Below are 17,743 nucleotides of genomic sequence, written 5' to 3'. Positions count from 1 at the left end.
GAGGAGGACATTTTGTTTCTCACCCTTACACACAGTGACTCTCATGTCAAATCCCAGAGAGTGAGAACACAAGTTCAGCTCTGTGCTGCAGCCCAAGGAAAAGCAATTAAACCTGCCTGCTTTGGGTCTGATTCTGCAGGTTTTACATATGTACATGTACATATGCATATCACCTGAAGACAGTCAACATTGTAACAGATGTGCAAAGTCACGAAGGAATATAGCTCATTCTACATTGTTTGGAATTAGACTGTTAAGGAATAAGGGTCAAAATATCTGCAAAATCCCCAATCCAAGCACTAGGTTAAGAAAAAGCAGTGATTTTTTTTCTCTCTCAGTACAGAAATGCACAGAAAATTAAAGGACTGGCATTACCCTGCCAGAACAAGTGCTTTATTGCTCAGACTACTTTTTAGAAGGAAACAAATTCTAGAAAAAGGAAATTTATTTCCTCCAAAATTATCTTTTCTTTCCATACACACACTGACAAGATGTATCCTGTGAACAGTATAGCCCAAACACAACAGTAAAATGAGCAGAAGAGCAACACCCATTATTTGGAAACAACAAAAGGTGAAGGAGAAATGCAATCTTCAGCATTCCCAAATCCCTCTCCAGGTGTGAGGAGGACAAATGAGCAGACAACTCTCCTGCAATTTATTCTCTCTCCCTCGTTGCAGCATTGGCATCACAAAAAGTGAGTAACTATGATGTCTCATAGACCCAAGGTTGTTTTGTGCTCTAAACCTCCTCCTTCCCATCTCTGGAAACTTTGTTGTGCTGGCTGTGCCCATTCTCACACTGTTTTCCCTGAGACATCAGTGTCTATGGATTTGGATGGATGAATGAAATTTTGCTCTCATTTTCTCAGACACATGCATTTGAGAGATCTTTATTGGAGAAAGGAACAGGCAGGACCCCAAGATGCAGCACCAGCCCATCATCCTTCCCTGGCTGGAGCTTTAGAGTGTCCTGGTGGTGGCTCCCAGCATCCCAGAGCCCTGCAGCCCATGCTGATTCCAGAGTTTTTCCTGTTCCTGATCCATCTCAGCTCCAGCCTGCACACCAGCTGTCTCTCACCAGAAAGGAACTATTTTCCTTGACCTCAGTGATGCACTTCAGTGATGAACAAAATGCCCCAATGCCTCTTTGTTTTCAAGTAACACAAATAAGATGTGACAAGGTGGCGTAAAACTTTGTCAAAAATCTTGTTTTCTGTGATTAAACTTGAGTGCAGATACTCATTGTAATTTCAGGGAAACTCAGTCTTATTTTGTTTTACCAGCCATAGTTATTTTCTAAGAGTTCCCTCAGAAAGTTTCTCCTTAAAACTGTCTCCCACTGAGGACTAGGGACAGTGAAGTTATTTGATAGATGTCAGACAGTTTTTGTGGGTCAGATGATATATAATTCATTGTCTAAACCATATCTCCAAGCTTTTGATTACCTCTTGGCTAATAAGGATTTCCTCACTGAAGTAAGGTAAAATAGAGTGTTAAAGAGAAAAAGCCTGAAATAATGAGCTAAAAAGAGATGCATGGAAATAGTGTAGACCTTTTATTGCAGGACCTATATTTTTTTAACTAGAATACATAAGCAAAGGAGAAAAAATAATTCTGGTTAAAATAATTGTGAGAAGCTCCGTCCTACAAGTTCCACTGAAAGAAAACTTTCATCTCTAGATTCAACCTCCATTATCTGGCAGATAATGGAAATATCTGCAGGAAATGAAAAACCTGACAAAGATTAAACATGGGATTCACCTAATCTAACTTAATCTCCTTGAAATTCAGGTGAGTAAATTAAAGCCATCCTCTTGGCTCTCTATATTGAGTATAGAGTGGGACAAATACCTCCAACGATAAATTAATATTCTGTCTTCTAGTCATCTGCACACCTGTCTTACACAGGTATGTGTTGGTTCAAGAGGGGTGTCCATCTCCACTGACTACTGAGAAAATCCTGACAGGGTTGGTAGAAAAGTCTTGACTATGAAAGGCCAAGAATTTTCAGTCCCATGGGTCTGTGAATTGGTCATGCCCAGGGAGAGTGGAAGGCAGTGGTTTGTTTTGACTTGGAGAATAGCTTAAGACAGTGCCCAACACTGATCTGAAGGCATCAGATAAAAACCACAAATAAATTAGTATCCTTTCTCTCCTGCTGCCATAAAATATCACATTTTTTTTTTCTACCAAAAATGAAATGGTATTGTCTTGAAAAATATTTGTCTTTATGAAAACATGCAAATACATGGACACCGAGGGGTTTTGTTTCCCCTTAACTCACTGACATCATTTTTTACTGTGAGTGGTAAGGCAAAGCCCCACTGTAGAAACATTCACTCCTACAATGTGTTATGGATTTTCAGTGGTGAACTATTAGGTGTTTTGCAATTAACACAGCATGAAAGAACCATCACTTCTATGGATCTCTGAGTTCACACTTTCCTCTAATGTGAGCCAAGATAAATTGTTCCAGTTTCGGTGTATTGGCTACCAAATTGACCCTGATCCATAGCTCACTTCAGGCCTCTGAAATTCCAATAATCCTGCAGTATGTTTGGATCCACCAATAGAAAATGTCTAAAATTCACTCATGCTACTCTAGAAGCTAAAGCCAGAAGAAAAACACATATATTCTGCTCAAGTTTAATTTTTTTCTTCTCTATCTATGAAATATAACATCTCTTCCACATCCATTTACACTGTCTTTTTCCCAGAAATAAAATACTGTAGAATTTAACCTAGTGCCTTAAGACAATTCCTTAGTGATGGAAGTATCTTTATTAACAGATATAATTATCTTTATTAACAGATATAATTATCTTTATTAACAGACATAATTTCTCTACTCGGAGTACAAAATGCAGAATAAAGAGAGGTGAAGGGACAGAGGCAATTCTCTTTATGCCCTCACCATATTTAACAAGCCCTGTCCATAGAGGAGTCTGACAGTGTATTTTCTATTCTGGGTCCATTTGTGTATGTTCTTCAGAAGAGGCAGCACATGAATAATGCTGCTGATTGTTGCTATCAGCATTCAAGGCGGATGTTAAAAAAGAATGGATATTTCTCTGCACATCAGCACTTCCCTAAACTCACCTCAGTGATTGCAGACTGTAAAATGATTGTGCTCATGATTGGTATGTAGCACAACATGAGGAATTCCTGGGTCAGAAATCTTACTTAATAGCTATGGGATGGGGCCCTGGGAAGTTTGAGGATGTGAGTCATGAAATTCACAGGTCCCACAGAGCAGCTGGTTACAGCCAGATCCTGAAATAGTGACTACAAATAAAAACCCTAAAGATTACTTTAGTAATTCCTAGTCCTGGCAAGGAGGAATGAACTGAGAGTCCCCCACATGGTGGAGCTGTGAGCAATGATTGGCATGATGGTCTGTTTGGGCTCTCCCAGCTGCCCTAGGAGCAATTCCACACAATGAGACCCACAGCACTGGTGAGGAGCTGGAATGAGGTTTGTTCATGAGCCCTGTCCTGTGTGAGTGACAGGGAAGAGCCACACCAATAGCTCTGGTGGGTTTTGGTCACATCAGGGAAACACTCATCAAAGTGCTGGAGGAGGGAATGGCAGATCAGTCCATCTGGTCTCCACCATCTGATGCCTGATATGTCTCCTTTCAGAGCCACACTCAAGGTGCTCAGAGCAGCCTTGCTCCTGCTGGAGCTCAGCTTGGCTGCTGAGGCTCAGAGTCCCTCCTGCTCCAAGGGGATCAGGAGAACCCACTGCAGCTTTGGGAGGTTACCATGAACAGGATCCCATTTCAGGGCTCCTCCCTTTCAGCTCCATCCTGTGCCACAGACCCAGCCACACCACACTAAAATATTGGGCTGTAAGAGCAAGCAATTAGTGAAGAGCTGTCAGAAGAGATACATGACAGACAGATAGTATTTTAAAATTACATAGCTAACAACTTTTTTTTTTTTTTTTTTTTTTTTTTTTTTTTTTTTTTTTTTTTCCAGGTTCTTCAATATTCTTGCCAGACTGAAGCATTTTCATAGGAACTGTACCCAAACCAGGACTGCCTCAGGGACTGAAATCTGAAGATTTCAATCTGTTTGAGACACCTTCTACCACCCAGCCTCCCCTTCCCCTGGTTTGTGTTATGTGTTTTCCTGCCTTTGTCTTGCTGTTTTAAGGTTATATTCTTTGGCTCTTGAGATGCTCATGTATTCTCTGCCTGCAAAGGGGCTGGAGACAAGGGCCTGATTTGGGATGTAGCATCCCATTCTCCTCTTTGGCTCCATCTTTCACTCAAGGAAAACAAGATCACTGCAGCAGTAACCTGATTCCCCACCAGTGTGGCAGAAATCACTTGCTTCTCTCATTTCTGTGAATTGCAATATCCTGCAATATCTTCCCACATATTCAGGCACCAGTGTTGGGTGACACAAGAAAAAACTTAATGGGTAGGAAAAATACTGCCTCAGTGTGTAGCTTCCTGTTGATTTACAGTGATATCTGACTTCCCTCAGGCTGCTTGGTCTCTGAGGGAATTTGAAAAATCTCTGTTCATGCTAATTTTGATATCTACTTGAAGTTCTAACATATCAAGCAGAGTTTGGCATTTGTATTACCAGGAGCTGGCCAACAGGTCACTACTTTCCACAACTGACCTCCAACAGAAAGCAAGCCAAATCCAGCTGAAATTTAAATAATGCTTCCTAGAGCACAAGAAGTAAGCTTTTTTCCTTCAACTATAAGCATTAGAAACTTGTTTAATGAGAAAAAAAATAGTTAAGGGTGACAATTTTTCATATGTCTTTAGAAAATGGGTACATACATCAGAGCCCATGATCTCATGTATCATAAATCTTCAAAAATGAAGCTGGGAAAGATTTTAATTAGCCTCCTAATCCCACACCCTGCACTGAAAAAGACAAGTAATATGTAGTGAGGCCACCTCTAACAGATATGTGATTTATAATCTCAGAGCAATGCAATTCTGCAGCCTGTCTAGGCAGCTTTGTGTAGTGCTTCTCACACTTATTTAGAAAGCTTTCCCTAGTATCTAACCTAAATCTTTGTTTCTGCAAATTAAGACAATTATTTCTTGTTTGACCACGATTGAACTGTCTGAACAACTGATTGTTCTTCTGTGGCGCTATTATTAAAAAAAAAAAAAATACTATTGGAAGATAAGAATCATATCTATTTTGTTTTTTCCAGATCAAATAGATCCAGTATTTTTAGTATGTGCTCCTAAACCTCTTACTGTTTTCCAGTCACCTTTGGACTTCCTCTAGATTATCTCAATTTTTATCACACTCTCACAGGTTAAGGGCTCCCATGTTTATTTTATAGTCAAGTTTTTAATGTCACATAGCAATATACCTTTTAAAAAATCATACAGAATTTTCCTCCTTAAATATATATGTGATTTTCTGTATTCTTTCAGATATTATATTGGTTTGTAGCTGAAGCTTTGTTTAAACTCAGTGCTGGATTTCCTTCTTTCAAATGGAGCATCCCTCATGCTTTTATTAAATTTCATTTGCTGATTTCAAACCAAACCTCCAGTCTACTCAGATCACTCTATATTTTGTCATCTGAAAGTACTATTTCACAGATGAAATATTTCACAGTGCTGTGAAGCACCACTGACCTGAACAAGTCTTCATTTCAAGGGCTTTTTTATTGAGACTCTGGATGAGGCCCAGGTATGAAGTCATTACATGGTCAATTATTTGCCAGTCTGCCACAACAGTGTTTCAAGCACATGTACTGGCACTTTATGCATGTGGGAAATAGGATGAAGAGGAAGAACTTTAAAATACCTAAGCTGACATTTCTGCTTTTTCATAATACTTTAGAAGAGTTTTTATATTTCCATTTTTATTTATACATATATAAATGAATTTGTGCACCCAACATTAATTTGCCCACACAGTCTGTTTAGGTTTTGCAAGTTTCTGACATTAAACAATCCTTCTCTTCTACTTTTTGGTTGTTTTAGGCTGCCTCAGGGGGCTCTTGCACATAAATAATATTTTTATATGGCCTTTTTTCTTCTCCCTGCTATTATCTTTTTATACTAATGAATACTCAAAAATGAATTGTATTTGAAACCAATGGAGGTCAATAGGGGTGAATCAGTATTATGCTAATTTAGTTCTTGGGTCCTATTGTATATTGTCCAGGTCCATTCATGTTTAAGAGTGAAGAACAGAAGCTTTTGTGTTTCAATGTTTACATGAGTTTTCCCCTTCTGCTGAAGTATAATGGCTGATATTTGCATTTAATTAAGGCTTAACTGGAAGTGAGACTGAGTTGGCTTCATTAGGCTTGAAAGATGTCCTTGAAACAAATAAATATTAGTATTCTGGCTAAGGGAGAAACTAAAGAAAATAATAGTTATGAATTAAAAAAAAAAAAAAAAGAAACAAGAAGGGAGAAATATCTTTCACACATCACAGGGCTTTCTCCAGATTTATCATAAAAATGAAAAGCACTTTGAAGAGGGGAAATTGCCAATGCAGAAACTGTGTCTTCCTATCTCCAGTACGTGTAGCCACATGCTTCAAATGAATGTGACTGATGAAAGTGTTACCAGAAAACTGCAGCCAAGAATCAAAAAGGGACTGCTGGATTTTAAAATGTGTGATTCACTTTCATGTCATTAAGACAAGAAATGTGTTTTCTTTTTTCCTCTTCTCTCTCTGGCTTTTGAACCTTTTCCTTATCCTCTTTTCTCTGGAGGAACATCTAATCTTTGGTATGTTTTATCGTGCTCAAGCATCTGACTAGGAGAGGAAAACAATGTTTTCTTCCTTTAAATGCCAAAATGTCATAAATTCCCACCTCCATGTATCATCTCTGTTTCTGTAGGGGAGGTTTCCTGAATGTTTTTCTAAAAGATCTGTGCAAAAACGACTGATTTTAAAGCTGTGAGATATGCGTACTCTGGAATCTGGTAATGGAAGACAGACAGTTTTCAGAACTTCGACAACTACAAGTTTGGCAGACAGTTTTTCCTTCTAAAATTTCCTGATTTTCAGAAAACTCTATATTGCAATAAAGAAATCCACTTCCAGGCAGCTCATATTAAACATCAAAACTGAAGCATGTAAAAAGTGAAGCTGCACTCAAAATCCTTATTTAGATACCAGATATCAGTCCCAATCCATCTGTTGCCAAGGTCTTAAGACCCATAGTACATCTGATCAAATTTTCTGTTCATGGGACAAGTTCCCTTTGATGCTGTCATTGGTTTCCTATCAGCTGAACCATTTTCCCCAGGAATTAATCAACAGGATGACATTCAGAATAAGCTTCTTGGCAGCCTGAAATGAGAAAAATAAGTGTTGAATTGGAACTACATAAAAATTTGTATTTAATTTAATTGATATTAATATAATAGTACCAAATATTCTATGTGTATAATTTTTATTATATATTTTATGGTATTCCTTATCTTTCTATAATTAAGATTTTATGTATAATTATGCTTTTATTTATTCATAATTGTTTGATGCTAGCAACAGATCCCAAGTGTGTGTCAAAGTGTGTACCCAATAGTTAGAAATCCTTAGAGAGGAAATATAACAACAACAATTGACTAATTTATTTGCTATGAAGTAGAAGATATTACATTAATCTTGACTGAACTTTGAAAAGATAGTCTTTGTTCTTGTAAGCAACCTGAGCAATCAAAGAATGAAAATGCAAAAGCCTTTTCTGAGTAGAAAGCTGCTGTCACTACCCAGCAATGCAAAGTAGAATGACACATGCAAATTAAAGTGCATACGGTATTTTTCAAGCTCTAAATCAAATTTGTTGGGATAAAAATGGTGAGAAAAAAAACTTCAGACATGCTCAAATCCCATTTTCTGAATTGATTTGAGAACCACGAGGCTTAAATCTCATTTTAGGTCATTTAAACTTAAGAAACTGAAGGTCAAAATCCAAATGCCATCATCCATACTTCCTAACACCAAGAAATAGGGAATCCAGGCTTACCTGTGATGTTTATTATTCAAAATCAACTTTACTGCTTCCAAGGCCTCTTTCATGCCACCTTTGGGGAGAGCCTTTGTCAAGGGGACAGCTGGTGAATATGAATGGCAAGACAGCAGACACAAAGCAGCACTCAGGTACTGCATCCAGCTGGAATTCACCACACCCTGCTTTGAGTGGGAGCCTGGAATGGGCACAGTAGTCACAGACCATTAGATCATCAATTAAAATAGTCTTGACCTGGTACTAAGCAGTCAAAGTGTTTGTTGTGGTCTCTTCAGCTGTGAAGTTATCAAATAACTTTGACTCATATTTTGTTCAGTGGTCTGTCCAGTGTTGATTTGATGAATGAATAATAATTAATCATGGTTCAACATAATCACAGAATACTCTGAGTTGGAAGGAACCTACGAGGATCATCAAGTCCAACTGTTAAGTGAGATGCCCATAAGGGGATTGAATCCATGATTATTACCACGCTCTCACCAATTGAGTTAATCTCAGGGTCATGGAATTCACTTTCTCTTAAGTTATTCCTAGTTACTAGCTCCAGTTTCCAGATGATATTTCTTTCAGTCACTAATGAGATCAAAATTTGCTTAGCCAAAGAACTACTGTGGTTTTTAAAAGACACTTTAAAGAAGGCAACTAGAGAAATTTCTGCTTACCCTGAGGTTTCCTTAGCCTGACCTAAGCATTGAGGGTATTAATGACTTTTATTTTAAACCACTTTCATATCAATCAGATTTGAAAGGATTATCAATACTGATGTTTACCTTGTGCAAGAAAAACACACAAAATTTAGTTTATATTCTCTAATGTTTTTATAGTGCCCATTTTTAATTATTTTGATATACCAGTTCTGAAGGCAGAACTACCCATGATTGCATGCAGAGAACTTTTATACCTCTTCTCCAGTGAAGCAGCATGATTTCTAATGATACTATGATTTTTTGTGGTTTTTTTTTCTGTATTCCTGACCTAGGTAAGGTTGGTGTTGTTTTGCTACCCATTAGAGGAGAAGAAAATCTTCACAGTTCTAGATGGTGCAGGAACAGTGCTGGAACTTACAGATTTGAAGTACTCAAAACTGACCTTTGCAATGGATATTTGCTGAATTTCCATGAATGTTGAACTCTTTCTTGAACCTCCAGAATCTTGAAGAAGATTTTCCATTGAGCATGTGACTGTTTCTGTCTGCTGGATTTATTTTAAGAACGTGGCAGCTGAGGGGACTGTGCAAAGCGAAGAGGCAAAGACAAGCAAGGAACAAATCACAGCAGGCTGGAGGAGTGCCTGAGAGAAAGTTTAAACCACAAAGTGGCAGCATTAATGCAGGGAGAGTGGAAAGGAGCCTGAGACAAATGCCCTGGATGGTGGGAGGTGTCTGGGAGCCCTTGGGAATGATGGTAGACAGCATATGGTGTGTGGGTGCCACCGGAGCTGTTTCCCCCAGCAGCACACGAACGGCGCCCAGTCTCAAAGTCATATTTCCTCTTGGTTACAGTTCCACATGCTCTTCATTTCTGTCCTTCACATCCTCCTGAAATCATACATTCGAAATGGTTTCTGGCCTGTTCCAAGCATTTCTTTCCTAGAAAGATATCAACACACTGGAGGGACTTTTAAGAGGAGCGAGAAAGAAAAGCTGTGGAGGTGATCCATAGTGAAAGAAAATATTCACAATAGGTAACAATGGTAATTGTGATAACAGAGGTTGCTGCCCATTGCCCAGCAGCAATTTCCACATGTGTGTTTACCAGATAGCCTCACAGTATCTATTTTTAGGGGGATGTTCTTTATTGTGTAACAGTATGTGTGTGTATTTAGCAAGATATAGAAAGGAGAAAGGGGAATGACTGTAGGGCCTGATTGCTAGAGCTTAGGAAAGGGAGAGAGACGGGGAGGAGATAAAGTGTTTTATTAAATGCATGTGTTCAAGAATTATCAAGAAGAAAAAATGTAGAAAAATTAACAATAATATAAATATTATTAATAATGATAGCTATGAAATCCCTTCACTTTTGAATGTGGAAATGTTGAATTAAAAATTACAGCCAGATTAATGAAGGTCATCTGGGTAAAATAAATCCTGAATTCCAATTCTGCAACAGCAGAATTTTCAAGTTTTGCTCTCTCACTCATATATCCTTCAGGACAAAAAATCTGACAGACATTTATCCTGGCATCACTGAGATCACATTTTGAGGACAATGGTAGAATTGAAAAGGAGATTAGATCACAGTTTGGCTAACACAGCCTCTGTTGTCACTGTGTCAGAAAGAAAGGCCCACTGTCAGAAACCAAAGTGGCTCTGAGTGAGTGGCTGTGAGGGAAAACTTGTTTTCCATTTGTATGATGAGAAAATCAAACCTGACAGTGAGAGAAGCATAATAAGCATAGGAGAGCAAATAAAAACCCTTCATTTTTTGTAGATTAATTGTTTGCAGTGGGTACTAAAATCCTGCTAGTAAAATGTATAATTTTTCAAGGCTTTGCTGATTAGACACTTACAAGTCCTCTACTAACTCATGTTTCAATTTCAGAGTAATCAAATAGAAACTAAGAAATCTGCATAAACTAAGGAGCACCCAATCTCAGAACATTAATTCACAGCAAGATATTTTGATCTGAGCATTCACATCTTGATCACAAAGCTCTTAAGAGATCTGACAATATGAGCAGATTCACATAGTCATCTTTGTGTTTGTCCATAAATTACAGATGTTATAGAGTTATAGATGACTAGGGAAATATATTGTAAACCATAATTAGCTAACAGAGATTTGGGTGGGAAATAATGGATTTTGATGGATTAATTACTACTTCAGGTGATATAACTAGCATAGAAATATAGTATGAAATTGACTCTATGTCTGAATTAATACCTGAAATTGTCACTACTTTACTGAAAACACTTAAGTTGTTCTTGCAACCACTGGAAGCAGCAGACAGTATGTTTGCTCTACTGGTATTTCCAAACTATGCCTTTACCAGCATTTGGTTTCTAAGCCTTTCCTTTAGTATTTGTTCAAATCTTGAGAACAAGTTCCATTAGTGCATATCAAAACAGGGATGACATTTCTGAGCAAAACTTATTAAAGCAGTCATTTAGCACTGTCATCATATATTATAGAGTGAACTTTAATGTGTCAGGTAGCAAACACATTAGAAACACAACAACACATTGGGCATGAAAAACAGTTTAACATAAATGATGCACCTAAACTCATGACTACACATGGTGTTTGCAATGTGTGTTTGTGCCTCTGTACAGTTTTGACTCCTCAGAAGATGCAGCCTGGTCTTGGCAGGGTGTGTGTATCAATGTGTGGAACACTTGGATGTGGAAAACAACCACTTGTGACAATCAGCCAGTCAGCAATCTTGAACTCCTTCCATCTCTGCTCCATTTATGGGCATCAGTAAATAAAGCTCTGTTCTTAAAGCTGTGTTTTCATTTATTTTTTTCTGCCAGCTAGTGCCAGGCAACTTAGTGGAGCCTTCCAACATTGCCTCCGTATGGAAATAAATTGAATCAACATTGTATTTTTTCCCCCAGCATAAAATGTTCACTCTGTCTTTCACACTCCTTTTGCTTCATGAGAAAACAGCTTCAAAATAAACAATTAGAGGGCCCTTGTAAACTTTGCTATCAGTTACTCAGATTTATTTCTGAGTTTCTTTTTAAATAAATGGTTACATTAAAGAGAAGAGGGAGAAAATCTAATTCTACAGCTGCTGGTCCTCAGTTCATTCTCAGAAGAAACCTAATGGTCTCCAGATAAATATTACAGCTGTTGAATTGAACCTTTTCTTTCCTTCCCTTTTAGTTTGTTGTTTTTTTTTTTCTCTCTCTCTCTCTCTCTCTAATGGCAAATGAATACTTGTTTTTTTCTGTGTATTTTTCTTCCTGATTTAGAGCTGGGTTCCAAAAATCCAGCAGTTGACTTTTCCCCCTGTGACCTCCCCCCTCTTCTTTTCTTTCCATTTCTTTCATGAAGAATGACATTTTCTGTCCATAAGGATGAGTGTTTTCAAAGAATCTCAACATCTGTAACAAAAACAAACAAAACCCCCAACATGACAAGAGCACAACAACAAAACAAATAATCAAACAACAAAAAAAAACCCCAAGGACCTTGTGGAAAACATTCTGGGCTGTGGGAGAGAAATCCCATAGTTCATGCCCTGCCTTTCAAATGTGCTTTCATATGTGACTTGGGGCAAATTACTTGATGTCTCCAGTTCTGTATCTACATGAGCTCAGCTGTATTTTTTAATATATGGATACACAGGAACTAACAGTCTTATCACTGCTGCTCTATTCTGTTACAGTTTAGATAAAACTATCTTTCTAAAGGTTTAATACTGTTAAAGACAAAATCCATTTTATGCACGAGTTACATTTATTGCAAGAAAACAAATGGAAGAAGAAAGTATCTATGAATTTTCAGCTTATCTGGACAAAGACTTTTATTAGCTGTTTCCTTGGTAACTTTTTTGCAAGAAACGTTTAAAGATAACTTTGCTTTTGGGAATAGAGAATCTTGAAATATGACCCAGGCCACTGAGAAGTCTTAATACAAAGGTGCAACATATTCCAAGAAAGCTTTCATGATGTCACTTCTATGGCTGAATCTCTGAGGAAAAAAACTATTCTGCAAAGAAAAGCACAGCAGGAGAGCAAAGATGATCAGATGTATTAACAGAGAGTTAGAAACATCAAAGCAGGCAGGTCCTCGATTGGTTTTGCTGGATGTGCTCTGGGTTTTTTCTGAGACACTGCACTAAGCTCAACAGCACTGTGACTCCAGAGCAAGAGGGAACATTTTGCCTTCCCCCACAGCAGCATTTCTGGGGTAGATTAGATGTGTCATCAGAGATGATGCAGGTAATTTGTAGAAGGAGATGACACAATTAACAACCACAAATAGAAAACAGAAGCAGTCAATAAATATTTCTGTTCCATAATTGTAAACAGGCAGGATTGATGTACTTGCACAACATGAGGATGCAGCACCTTTCAGTTCACACATCATCTACTGAGGATAATGAGGAATTTGTGTGACCTAAATGGCTTGCACAGCACAGCCCAAACTGGTGATGAACATTTTGACAAATTGGGAGAACTCAGAAGAAGCTCAGACTTACAACAACCTGTAGGAAGTATTCAAGAGGGATATCTCATTACAATTATTTGTATTTTTCTAGGCCAAAGCAAAATAATGAAATTTGATAACTGAAGATTAAAAGCTTCAAATGTAAGTGTACTTTATGGTTGCTCACAAACAAAAAAAAAAAAAAATTGAGGAAATTACAGTTTTTGGGCACCCAAAGCACCTGAATTATTCAAGTAATTATTACACTATTACATTAATATCTTAAACTTATTAATATAATTATTATCACATCAATTACATACATTTTTGTAAGGATTTAGAACCTAGTGACATTCTAATTAAAAATATTGCGCTGTGAATTACCAAGGACAAACTGATGAATGGTATAACTGACATATCGTAACGAGTTTTTACTTATAGAGAATTTTCATTATAGGTTTTCCTAGTGGGAAAAATCACCATGGAAAATCTACCTGATCCTGCTCAAGATTTTTGTCCACAATTTGGTAGTAAAAAAACCCACACTATGTGATTGGCACAAAGAACAGAGGAATTATGAAAAAATGATGAAGTACAGCAGTCAGATACAATGACCAAGACAATCTGGTGAACTGATGTATTCAATCAAGATGCTTTTTCAGTTCAGGTAAATAAAAAACTTTATCTATGTAAGTATAGGGAATGCAGGTCATTCCTACAGCAGAGGAATTGGAAATTCAGAAGATATTTAAAATACATAGGGAAAAGAGTAGAGAAAGAATCAGTGTATTCTGCAGTGATTTTCTGCATCAAAAACACATTCCAAGTCTTGTACTTGGCAGCAGTTAAAGTAAGAAACTCTTATCTAGTACTGATGAAATGATTATTATCATACTAAGAGTTCTAGAGCCTACAATTTCAAAGGAATATTAGAAAATTGGAAAATAAATCCTTTCTAGTTACTCAAGACATGGGGAATATACAATCCAGGGAATCCTACTGGGGTTTTCAGCCTTTTTTGTCTAGCAGAGAAAGCCCACATGGATGTCTGGACATTAAATGTCATTCAGTTGGGAAAGAAAGTTTTAATTCAGTGATTAGTTAATAATAAAATGCAAATGTACTTGAGTAATTGATAAAATTGTGCTGGATTTTTCTCTCCTCCTTGATACCAGAGGGTATATTTTGATCACAGACTGTTGCCTCCATAAAGGAATAATTTGGTGAATCATCAATATGAGACAGGAAGAAGTTTGGGCTAGATGAAGATTTATTGTTGCCTACCATGGAAAGAGAAGGTTATGGGAAGGGGAAGCCTGGCACTGGTGACAATCCAACACCTTTGGATCAATCTTGGTTGTGTCAGCTTTCAACACAGGTTGAACAGTTTTAGGATTGTGTCAAGATTTGAGTCTGAGTAGCAGGGCAGTTATTCCCAGTGGCCTATCATCAACATTAATGTGATTTCCATATCAGCAGGAATAACATCACAGAGATAATAGAAGTTACATTTATAGACAGTGTATATTACAAATTCCTCCCTCTCTACTCATTCCATCAGGAGGAGAGATGTTGGTAGCAGAGCTTTATAGCTGTAACAACTGATACTTTCTCTGTAGAGGTACTAAGTTCAATCCCAGCAATATCACACAGCAGAGCAGCTATCACAACATCATCTCCTATACTGGTAACCAGAAAATTTTCTTTATAGCACTCCTGAGTGCATATTTTATGTACTACAGCTAAAAACATCTATTTTATTCCTTCTTTAGTAACCTCTTCCAGAGATCATGCATCAACTTACATATCGTATTTCATAAATAATTATCTCACAAGGAAATTTAACTTGGTGTAAAAATAAAATGTCAATCCCATTTTTCTTCTCCAGAAATGTTCTTATGCCAAGACAAGATGAAATCTTCACCATATGCTCAGAAATGAAAGAGAAAATATGTTATCTAATGGTTCTATGTTAGCAAACTATCCTAATTGATTTATTTTTCTCAGTAATTGCACTGCTAGAATCTATCTGTGCTTGACCTGTCACCAACTCTGTCTAACATTTCCTATTTTAAACACTGGGCAATGAATGCAAAGCATTTATCACATTGTCACACGTGATGGATTGGGGCTTTATATTTCTAATATTGTCTAAATGATTGCACTTCTAAAATATTATCATAATTCTAAAAAAAATGTAAATATTTGTTTGAGACTGGTTATTAACCCAAAAGACTGAGCTAATAAGGAAAAAAGTGCTTTCTTTTGTCTTCTTCCTGGTTTCATAAACATATACAAAGAAGTTTAATATTGCAGATACTCATATTCTTGTTTCAAAGCTGTGTGGATGATTTTTGGGCTGACATCCCCCAAAACAAGGGATTGAAAATCACAATATACCAGCAAAAAGCAAAACAAAAGAGAAAAAAAAGGAGGGAGATAACAGTGAAGTCACTAAGCAGAAGGTTTTGCTTTCAAACCACCAGAATAAAATTTATGAGATAGGTGGCCTCCAACATTTATCCTATAGCTTGTCTTATTCAAGTATTCTATAGGAAAGCAGAGAGGAAAATCTGTACATTTTCATGTGAGCAACCATTGTTTGTAAAATTACCAACACTGCTTTTTAAAGTAACAGTGAAATATGAAGAGGTTTAATCTGAGCAAGTGTTAAGGTTGAATATAGCAGTGCAGTTTATGGTATATCCTGAGAGTTAAGTTTAAAATCATGGGAAGTCAGACAATATTCAGCTCCTGGTACTTTCCTGCTTGTGGAGGACACAGTGTGGCATGTCACCACCTCATCATCTCACTGTCTGCTGCAAAAGCAGTTTCATGCTCATGGTCTTCAGTGCAGTTACCCACTCAGCTGGAAGGGTTCTTATTCAACAGTGTCAACACTCAGGGAATGGCCCAGCTTCATTATAAAACAGCTCTCAGGAAATGTGTTACAAATGTGAATTATGGCAAAAATTTTCTTTTTCCTGAGTACAGCCATGATCCAATACCTATTCCAGTTACTAACAGTCTCCATGGACTTTGATCAAGCACATAAATCCCTGTCAATTTTTCTTACAGCTGGACTATATTGCCCTTATTTCCCATTTGTGAGCATTGCTTTTTTGAGAGTTAGAAAAATCTTTTGATGGGTTCTTGCTGGAAAGGTTAAATCATATATTTCCATGTAACTTTCAGTGACCAAGTTTTATATGGTGAAAATGGATGGGGAATCACCAATTGGAAAAAGTTGCCTAATAATAATGACTGGAAAACCTACAGCCCCATTAAGAACAGATCTACTTCCCTGGTGATATCCAGTCAGCTGAGTAGCATGACAACAGACTGTAACCTATCATACAAGGTGTATAATTCAAAGAATTATTCAAAGGAATCTGGTTTAGGCATCAAGGAAAACTGTTTTTGCTGTAAACAAAGCACCAGCAGTAAAAACATAATTTGAAGAACACATTGAAGAACACCTGAAAATGGGTGTGGAAAGAATCAAACAAGAAGAGCAGACAGTGCCAGTTAACCAGCTGCTGGCTGTGAATTTTCAGTCTTTAGCTTCCTTGAAGCACACAGGTTAGGAAAGATCTCGGACAGATTTGTAGCCAAAGCAGAGCTAATTGCAAAATTAGATGAGGCTGTTCAGATTCTTGCCCACTGAGCTGGGACAGAGCCCCAGCACAGCCCCTAGAGGATAACATCCCTTGGATTGAGCTGGGATGGGGCTCTGAGGAGCCTTGTCTAGTGGCTGCCATCCCTGCCTGGGGTGGGTGTTGGAACCACATATCTTTAAGGTTCTTTCCAACCCAAATCATCCTAAGATTCTATGAACTTTTGGGCAAAGCAGTCCAGTCTTCTTTCCATGCACTTTGTGGTCCAGACTGCATTTTCTCAGTTTGGTTACTGGGCACATCTTGGATAATGTGTTTAAAGCCCTGTCTAATTGCTGGCCAACAAGTTTTATAAAGCATCTCTCATTCACAGACTGAGAATTTCATTAGAGAAGGAACTCAAGTGGATTAAACCTAACTCATCTTAAAAAATCAGAGGTAGCAATTAAGAATCACCTTTTTGTCTTCCAGGTACCTTCCACAAAATAATGTTTTCTTTCAATGTACTAACACTGGACCTTGTTCATTCCCTTGTTTTATAATTTTAAATTTCTTTTCAAGTTGATAATTGACAAAATAATCATGAGAATAATATATTAAACAGAATGAACTAATAATCACTTCTCATTAATGTGGAGTTTGAATTGATTAAGTCTTGAAGAAATACTTGATAATTGGGAATCTAGCCTTAAACATGTCTTAAGAATTTTAAAATCATCTGCAAATTTTTTTTTTTTTGTGTCTCTTGAACATGAAGAGTTAAATAGTCCTTTCTATTTCCATTTTTCCAAGACATTATGACAATTGAGATTTTTTAATCCACATTTTTCAGACTGAGGCATCAAAATTTTAGCACCTTAATCCAATGTCACTATTCAGACAGAAGTTTGATTTTCAGATGTTTGGCCATTCACTCCTGAAAATTTCTTTAATTTCCCTGTCTCTCTCAGTCAGTTAATTCCCCTCTGACTCAGTAGGAAGCAGACTGAAACTAAGTGTGGTTTTCACACAGCTTTGTGAACATCCAGCACAGGAGATACATCTTTGC

This window comes from Erithacus rubecula, assembly GCF_903797595.1.
Source record: "Erithacus rubecula genome assembly, chromosome: 4".
In the NCBI taxonomy this organism is placed as follows: domain Eukaryota; kingdom Metazoa; phylum Chordata; class Aves; order Passeriformes; family Muscicapidae; genus Erithacus; species Erithacus rubecula.
Note: the sequence above shows the minus strand (reverse complement) of the source record.